The sequence below is a fragment of the Arachis ipaensis genome, chromosome B1, assembly GCF_059453495.1.
Source record: "Arachis ipaensis isolate K30076 ecotype BB chromosome B1, ASM5945349v1, whole genome shotgun sequence".
NCBI classification, from domain to species: Eukaryota; Viridiplantae; Streptophyta; class Magnoliopsida; order Fabales; family Fabaceae; genus Arachis; species Arachis ipaensis.
In genome coordinates, this window is record NC_142436.1 from 994,673 (window position 1) to 1,004,381 (window position 9,709).

A 9,709-nucleotide genomic window follows, 5' to 3' on the forward strand; every position below is an offset into this window, starting at 1 on the left:
AGATAGGAGAAACTAAGAAAAATTGTGAGGCTGCCTTGAAGATCAAGGAGATTCAGAAAGGCAGGCAAGCCCCAAGGAAAGGTTTTTCTAGAAAAGATCAAAGAGTCAAAGGAACCACGAAAAGCATGCGCGCATAAGGTAACTCAAAACCCTTATCCAAAAGGGCATTTATTTAACGCTAAATTAAACCCTTATTAAAAAAAAGGGGCATTACTGTTTTGTTTACGGCCTTAAAAGGCCAAAAAATCGTTCAAAACATCAACAAATAAATATAAAGAATTTAAAAAGAGGGGCCCACAGGCCGGGCCCCAATAGCCAAAATCACTTTTTTAGAAGATCACCACCAGCAGAGTCAGGGGGAACGCCAGGAGCAGGAGTTGAAGAGGAAGTCGGGAGGATGGTAGAAGAACTCGGAGCGTCCTTAGAGCGAGGAGGGGACTCTACGATCCTCTGCCCCCGAGTCTTTAAATCAGACTCAGACTCCACTATGGGGACAGGAGGATCCACGATGGCACCATCAATAACAATCTTATCAGGGTCCAAAGGAGAAAGGTCCAAGTCAGGAGCAATAACTCCGACCTGTTCCTTGAAAATCCTCTAGGCCTCGTCAGCACCATCCGCAATAGAGTCCTCCAACTCGGTATAGGCCTTCCGAGCGTTCAGCAAGTCATTCTTTACAGACACAAGATCAGCAAACAAACTGTTGTAGCTGGCTTGCGCTGCTTTCCTCAAATCCATCTCCATGTTGCATTGGGCTTGCAACTTCTTCCCCTTCTCTCTGAGGCTGTCCCTCTCCTCCGTCAGTTTGGCGACTTTCCCCTCCAACTCCTTCTCATGCTCCTGATATATACGAAGCCTACCCTCCAGCTCCTCGACCCTCGAGGTCGTCCCTAAAGAGCTGATGGGAGTCTTCTCAAATATATCCAAGAGTTTGCCACAAACCCCCGCCGTCTTGAGACTCTCCTCAACCACAGTAGTGAGGTAGTGCCGAACAGAAACATCATCCATACTCATACGAGCATGAGGATAGATGTTCTTTTGGACAAACGCAAGAGCGTCCGCCTCACCAGAAGCGCCAGACTCTAAGGTCTTGCGCTTCTTTGGCTCTGGTTCGGGAGTAGGTCGGACGGGAGGGGGTGGCAGAGAGGAAGCAGAGGAAGAAATTACAATAGGTTGAGAGGGAGTCCCAACGTTCCGAGGAGGAGGAGGGGGGGAGACAACCGTCCTAACACCTCCAGACCTGGCTCGAGACTTTGCCTTGGCTTCCTGAACCCTCTGGTAAGACTCTTGAGCGTTTTTCTTTGCCATCTCTGCAAAAACAAATTGGTAGCTAAAATCAGACAAAGTCGGTAAAAGAAATTGCAAGTCGGAAATAAGCGAGAAACGCAAAAAGCTACCTAATTGTGACTGGACAAAGGTCGGCGACCCCTGGAGAAATTTTTTAGTATCCAAGTATGGGGCCCTCCCCCACGCTTCTCGGAGGAACCCCACAATGGCTGCTTCTACCTCATTTAAGTCATCCAGACCATATTTCTCGCAAGGGGAGGCCTCCAGCCAATATAAAGGAAATCGGGGAGAAGAATGATCATCCAGGAAAAAGGGGTGGTGACCCTCTACAGCTTGCACTTTGAAAAAGTAGTTCTTGAAGTCATGAAAGGACTCGTCAAAAAGGGTAAAAAGTCTCCGACCTTGTATGGCTCGGAACGACACCCACTGTTGTTTATTGTTTAGCCCACTGAAGGGTTTTGTCATATGAAAAAGATGGAAGAAAATCTTTAAAGAAGTCGGGAACTCTAAAGCCTGGCTGATAAATTGATAAATTTTCAAAAAACCCCAAGAGTTGGGGTGAAGCTGGGTGGGAGCGACTCGACAGTGACGCAAAACAGATATCTCAAAATTTGAAAAAGGAAGAAAAACACCCAAACGGGTGATCATGCATTCATACATAAAGAAAAAATGAGGGGCCGCCTCATCGACTCTTCCAAAACAAACCCGGTCTTCAGGACCCGGGACTACCAATTCGTATTTTGGTTCGTCATCCTCAGAAGTACAAATTCTGTGATGAGTGCGAAGGTTGGTAATGAACTCAGAATCGACTGAGGGCTCCTCCCCTAAGACCGTGACATCAACCCAGTGAGAGAGAGCATCTACAGAAGCCATTTCTTTTTATAAAAAAGGGGGTAACAAAACCTACAAGGGGAAAAGAAAAATCACCAACACGGTCTCTAAAGGGAGGAGGATGCGAAACTAAAGTCTACAAATCAAATTTATCTACAAAGGCATATTAAAGAACTAACCTTTATCCGGAAATAAGGGTTGGAAGCAAAAGCCTTCGAAAATGCAAGAACGCAGCACGAACGAATGCAAGGAAAATTTGAAAGATCGCAGAAACGAAACAACGAAAGAGAGGGAAAATATTTATAAGAACGTTAGGGGCATAATGGTAAAATCGGGGCAATCATTAATGAAGATGCACCATTACCAAGGCTATTAAATCCCTACGCACACCCCTAACAGACACGACACTTGATTGGACGTAACTGTCAGAACCAAAAGGTCACGAAAAATCACGTCGGTCCTCTTACAAATCGGCTATGACCCCGAGTTGAATACTCGAACCCAACTCTTAAAAATAAATTGGGCTTGAGTAGGGGCACTGTTCATACCCTGGCCCAATAAATAGGGCCCAGGATCCAAGCAAAGAAGCCCAACCCAAAGGGGTTGGCCCTCCCCCAGTACCAGCCTTCATCCCCAGAAGTCGGTACTGAACACGACCTGCTCCAAAGAAGTCGGATACGAGGGTTAGCTGGCAGATAACACTCATTCGAATGAGTAACTGCCCCTAGAAACTCTCTAACCACTTCATAGAGCCATATCTTAACCTCCCTAAGATATGGGAACCGTTATCCACCTAAAAAGGTGGCACTACTTCAGCGGTGGTTATTGGTTCACCACTATAAATACCCTGACATCCCTCAGGTATCACTAAGTCCAATACATTCTAAACTTGCTCACACCCTCGCTAACTTAGGCATTGGAGTGTCTTTGCAGGTACCACCCCCCATTCTTCCACACGTACAAGTCGGACGGAGGAACACCGAGTTTCAGGTCCACTCGATAGTCACCTCCCTCACGCGTTTGGGCCAACCAACGTCTTCCGGCCCACTAATCTCTGGTTACCCACCGTAACAAAACCCTTCAATATACTAACGAAAAATTTTTAAGTATATTGATATATTAATATTTTAGTGAATTTTAACCGTTAATTTTAATTATATATATTATATATATTTTTTATAATTAAAATTAACGATTAAAAATTATTGAAATATTAGTATATTAATACACTTGAAATATTTTCTTTACTAAAATGTGATAGAATTGGGTTTCAATTTTATTCGTTTTTTTCATTTTCTTTTTTAGGCTTGATACCGAGTAACCGACATTCAAATTTAAGTTTGGATTATTTATTTATTTATTTTTGTGTGTGAATCAGACACATTGAGAAAATGTATTCTTATTTTTAATATTTTAGCAGAAACAGAAAAGAGTTTAAATAATTGAAGGTTTCATTTTATTTTTTAAATAGAATCCCATCACTATATAGCAAGGTCGGATCTCATTACCTATTTTAAAATCGAAAATGTTTGGTAACCAAAGAAAATCAGGCAAAAACAGCTATAACTTGCCTTATTTAATATTTATTAATTGTTGCGACAATTAATTAATGCTAAATAAAATAAGTTCTGTCTGTTTTTTTTTGTCTAGCTGACATTACCCTTTTAAAATATCAAATAATCTTGTAAATTACTAGAAAGATCACAAGTTGCATGTAGTATTTTAACTTTGATTTTTTTATATATAGGAAAAGTAATATAAATATATTTAAGTGATGGAACCCAACAAGTGCCAAATTGTGTAGAAGCTATTTTTATTCGTTATACCCCTAAAAAGGATAAAAGAAACCAAAAAATAATTTTAATGCATGCCATGTGTAAATATATATATATATGTACGATAAAATTCTTATCCAAATGCAAAGTCATGCATGAAAGTCTACAAGATCTTATTTTTTGACTTTATTTATTAAGTAACCATCACTTTTAAAATTTAATGGATCTAACATTTCTAGTATATAATCCATTGTATTTTTGTTACGGGGTTAGAGCAGTTTTCATATATAATTATTTAATTACATATTTTTTTAATATGACGTTGTATAATTAAATACAAATATAAAACTGCTTTACATTGATATTATACCGAAATTAAATTTTTATATATAATTTTAATTTTTTTTAGGTTTAATTACTCTGTTGGTTCCTATAGTTTCGTAAAATTTTCAATTAGGTCTCTATACTTTTTTTCTTTTTAATTGGGTCCCTGCACTAATTTTTTTTTTTTAATTAAGTCCCTCTTAGTAGTAATTGACTTAATTTTATAGGAACCCAACTAAAAAAAAAAAAGAATTGGTACAGGGACCTAAATAAAAGAAAAAAAATGTATAGCGACCCAATTAAAAAAAAAATTGGTGTAAGGACTCAATTAAAAGAAAAAAAATATAGGGACCTAATTAAAAATTTTGCAAAACTATAGAGACCAGTAGAGTAATTAAACCTTTTTTTAAAAAGAAATACAGTCTTATCTAATTAATTAAAATAATAATCTCACTCATAGTTATAATTTTTTAATTTAGTAATAAGTGATTGATGTAACATATATCTTACTTATATTGCATATGATACACCTGGCATCCATTTTTGCTCCTAATTTTCATAGTATATTTGTACTTATGAAAAGAGATAAAGGAAAATAATAGAATAAACCAAAGAAATCCAAAATGCTATGGATGCCCTAAGAGTCATAAAAATTCTCAAAATCTTTAAAAGATGATTTTGATTCTTTCAAAGATAAAAATAATGACATTATTATTCTTGCATAATCTCATCTATACATACATGTGACAGATACAATATGTCTTCCTTTTTTTTTAATTTTATTTTATGTCTCCTCTATATTTTACAATTCTTTTCCTCAGTACATGGAACAGGATTTATACCATCCAAGCCAAGATGCTATATTATTGTTCGAATATGAGAATTATTATTTTAGGTGGCTACTTGTTAATTTGCCCTTTCTATCTTGTCTTTTTTTTTTTTGGAATGTGTGATTTTTTACAATAAATTAAGAAAAAATATATGTGGAGCTCAACATGTCTGGAAGCACCGGAGAACGTTCTTTTGCTGATATTATTATCAGTATTCGATACTGGATTATTCATAGCATTACTATACCCTCCCTATTCATTGCGGGTTGGTTATTTGTCAGCACGGATTTAGCTTACGATGCTTTTGGAAGTCCTCGGTCAAACGAGTATTTTATGGAGAACCGACAAGGAATTCCATTAAATATATATATATATATTAGAATAGATAACTACCTCTCAGCCTTAGAATTTAAACTAAAGAAACATTTTCACTCTATGTCAAAGAAATAATTTACCATCATTATTCACTACACAAAAAACGGCAGATTGCGACGGTTTTTTAGTGACGGTTTCAAAAAACTGCTACCAAATAATATTACTAATAATATCACCAATTCAACATCTATATGGTTATAAAAATTAAAAACAAATAACGTCGAATAAAGTGACACTGAGTGAAGTGTTACAAAATAAAAAATCATTGGAATATTATTAATTCTTAAAAAAAATATTATATATATTATAAGTCTTGTAGAGTCAATACCTAAATAAAAAGTCGCACATCAAGAGATAAAAGTATAAAAAAGAATCTTATAAGATTTTGGACTTTTTTTTTACCATAATAGTTAGTTTTTTGTGATGATAATTCTCCTAAGTTTTATAATTCATTATTAAATAAATTAAAGTACTACAGAATAAAACCGTCAGAACACTCAAACACTTAAAATATGTATGTACTTTTTATAATTAAATTATAAATTAGTATCCAAAATAATGTAGCTTAACAATTGTCAATTAAGATACTAAAAGTAGTAGTAGTAATAATAATTGCACTACTATATATGGGTTGGATGCAAACCCTAATAATATGAAAAGGTTCCTAGTTATTTGTACATTATTTCTATCTATCTAAAATGATTGATGTGTCAATACTAAGATCAAAAAATAAATAAGAGTTTAAGAGTTAAGCCAATTTTGCTAGCTATATATATTCCTAGCTAGTTGTTTATCACTTTTAGTAAATATGCTACAAGCCAAGAAAATCCACTTTTGGTTTCTCTAATCTATCTGTCAGTAAATTAATTAATAAACTTTGGAACTTTTTGCAAAAATTTTATATATTTTCTATACCTCATGTGAATACAAATACATGCAAGACATAAATGAATTATGTGTTGAAATATTTGCCTAAACTAGAATTAAGCTTTACTTTCTAATTCAAGATTATTACTAACTTTAAATAAAGTATAAAACAAATGCACTTGGTTATATGAAAATGATTTCTTGTCCATTGTTTTTATATCGGTTATATTTTAATATATTAATTATATAAATTTTTTTAGGTGAAACCTTTAATAAATATTAAATATAATACCTTATATAAATTTTGTATTATTGGGAATTAAATATATTCTCTTATTAATCTATTTTTTTACCAGCTACTTGATAAGTTTAAATATAATATCTTATTATAAAATTTCTTGTATTACTTATTTTTAATAATAGATTTAATTATTCTGTTGGTCCTATAGTTTCGTGAAATTTTCAATTAGGTCCCTATATTTTTTTTTTAATTGGGTTCCTGCACTAAAATTTTTTTTCAATTAAGTCTCTCTTAGTAGTAATTGGCTTAATTTTATAGCGACCTAACTAAAAAAAAAAGAATTGGTACAGGAACCTAAATAAAAGAAAAAAAAGTGTAGGAACCCAATTAAAAAAAATTTTGGTGCAAAGACTCAATTAAAAGAAAAAAAAGTATAGGGACCTAATTGAAAATTTTGCGAAACTATAGGGACTAATAGAGTAATTAAACCTTAATAATATAAATGCCACTTAATAAAATTATTGTGACAAATATATATCATTCCTTTTCACATTACATGTCAATATCACCCTATCAATTAGGTACAATTCCTTCAAGAATAATTCAATGGTTTTAGAAGAATCAGAACCACCTACTCATTATTCACACTGAGAGAAGAAAATGTTATATAATTAATTAATTATTAATACATTAAAATAATGAAAAATAAAGGATAAATTAAAGCATATACTCCTAAGTCTGTTCCTAAGAGAAATAATTGTTTACTGGAAATGAGTATATGCCTGACTAATGGATTATGTTAATGCACATATGCAAGGTGTGGATAGAATCATACTATTATTTATTAAAGTGGGATATTCTTATTTCATACTTAATTATTTTCCAGCAGTGATCTTTTTTATTGGTGTGTATAATAATAATAATAATAATAATAATAATAATAATAATAATAAAAGAAAAATCACTTCTAGTAATAATTTATTCTTTTTAGCGACACTAAAAATATTTGTTAACAATATTTACTAATAATTAGATATTAACTCTTTTATATTTAGTCAATAAAAAAGTTTTAATTTCAATTAAGATGATTGTCAGTATGATAAAGACCTTTTTAACAGTTACAAAATTCAATAAGTTGTCATTATAATATATTATAATAATGATAAATATATAATTATTATCAAAAGTAAATAAGTTAAAAAAAAGTTGTCACAGTGCTATTTTATCAATAAAATTAGTTTTTCTTGTAATCAAGATCCAAGGAGCTATGCCAGGATTCATATGTATATACCACTGAGAAAACTTTCACTATACATGCAATTTTCACAGATTAATTAATATATCAATCAAAAAAATTTTTATGCTGTGAATCAATTAGATATTATAAGTTTTAATTTTAACTATACATATCATTTTTAAAATTAATTTTTAAGAGTTAAATATTTTCTATAGCACAATAATATAAAATTATATATATGTGAATAATGTTTAATTATTGGTGAATGCTATCTTATCCTCTCTAAAATAATATGTAAGTTACTCTCTTTGATGTATTATATTTTAATTGAGTGTTTTTATTTTAACCTGAGTTAATTTAATCTCATGAGAGTTAATAATATCTTGGAAGACGGTGACGGTAATGGAACACCCAACAAGACGGTGATACTTAGGAAGCACAACGACGACGACAAAGGAGTAGGGAGGAGTAATCGCAATTAGAGAGAGTTGGAATACCTTTTCTAAAAGAATGATTTGGGAAGAGAAAACAAGACACTAAAGGAGACGGTGATTCTTGGGAGGCGTAACGATGATGATGAAGGAGTACAATGAAAATGAGTAAACGTAATTAGAGAGAGTTGGAATATCTTTTCTAAAAGAATGATTTGGGAAGAGAAAATAAAACACCCAATGAGACGGTGATGCTTATGAGGCGTAATGACGACGACGAAGGAGTGAGGAGGAGTAAACACAATTAGAGAGAGTTGGAGTACCTTTTCTAGGACAATGATTTGAGAAGAAAAATCGAAACACCAATGAGACGGTAATGTTTGGGAGACGCACGACGACGAAAGAGTGGAAAAAGTAACTCAGGTTAAAATAAATACCCAATTAAAATATGACATATCAAAAAGAATAACTTGCATATTACTTCAAAGAGTGTAATCTGTATATTATCTAATCCTAATTGGAATATGATAATCAATAATATCTCTCTCAACAAAAAAAAAAAAAAAGAAATAGTTATAGTTAGGTTTATAGAGAAAAATAGTCTCTATCTAGAACATAAAGAATGGTATCATATTCCAGATTGTTTCCAGAATTGATCCCAATACATGTGTGATGCGTAGTATTGGCCTCGGAAGCATAAAAATGTGATTGTTAATTGAATATGTTTTAGTTCACCTTTTCTTGAATTTTCTTAAACCAAACTCATTAAAGGTGATTATGAGAATCTATTTAATTAATAAGTAAAAAATTAAAATCTAGGGTTGACATAAGTTTGTCTTTTTTTTATTAATTATACTACTAGCTTAATTTTTTTGGTTGCCCATAATATCTCCCAACCCGACAGGCCAATTACTAATCTGTCGCGGATCGGAGCTCCATTTAAGAGTCTGTCGCTGGCTAATGGGTTGCTGCATGCACAAGGCAAGATTCAAACTCCCGACATTTACTTAGGCGGACGAATGAGCTGACCATTCGACCAACCCAAATTAGTTATACTACTAACTTAATTAGTATAGTGAAGTGCTTATATTTGTACTAATGTTATATTTAATTAATTATATTTTATACTTCGATCTTAGGTTATAATAAGAATGTTAGTCTCAGTGATTTTTTATGGTTGAGTGGGAGCAGCATTTTAAACACTGATTAATTGTCTACTTTATTTAGTATTCATTAACTGTTGAATAATTAATGAATATTAAATAAAATAAATTATGATTATTTTTTATTAATTTTTTTGTTATTAAATATTTTCGGATTTTGTCTGGGGTTTAATAAAATTATGCTAATGCGTGTGACGCGTATATGATGCGTAATAATACATATGCTAATAAGATTAAGTTATTATGTCATGTGTTAAATTATTTCAATACTTAATTATCAATAAAAATAATTATTGCCTAGTGTATGTTAGATATGATCCATTATTCAAGATGAGCTATAACTTAGTT

At 32.5% G+C, this 9,709-nt stretch overlaps 1 pseudogene; it reads right to left on the reverse strand.

Annotated features, from left to right (window-relative positions):
- Positions 1 to 321: 321 nt before the first annotated feature.
- Positions 322 to 1,308, reverse strand: LOC148575525 (uncharacterized; annotated as a pseudogene).
- Positions 1,309 to 9,709: the final 8,401 nt, after the last annotated feature.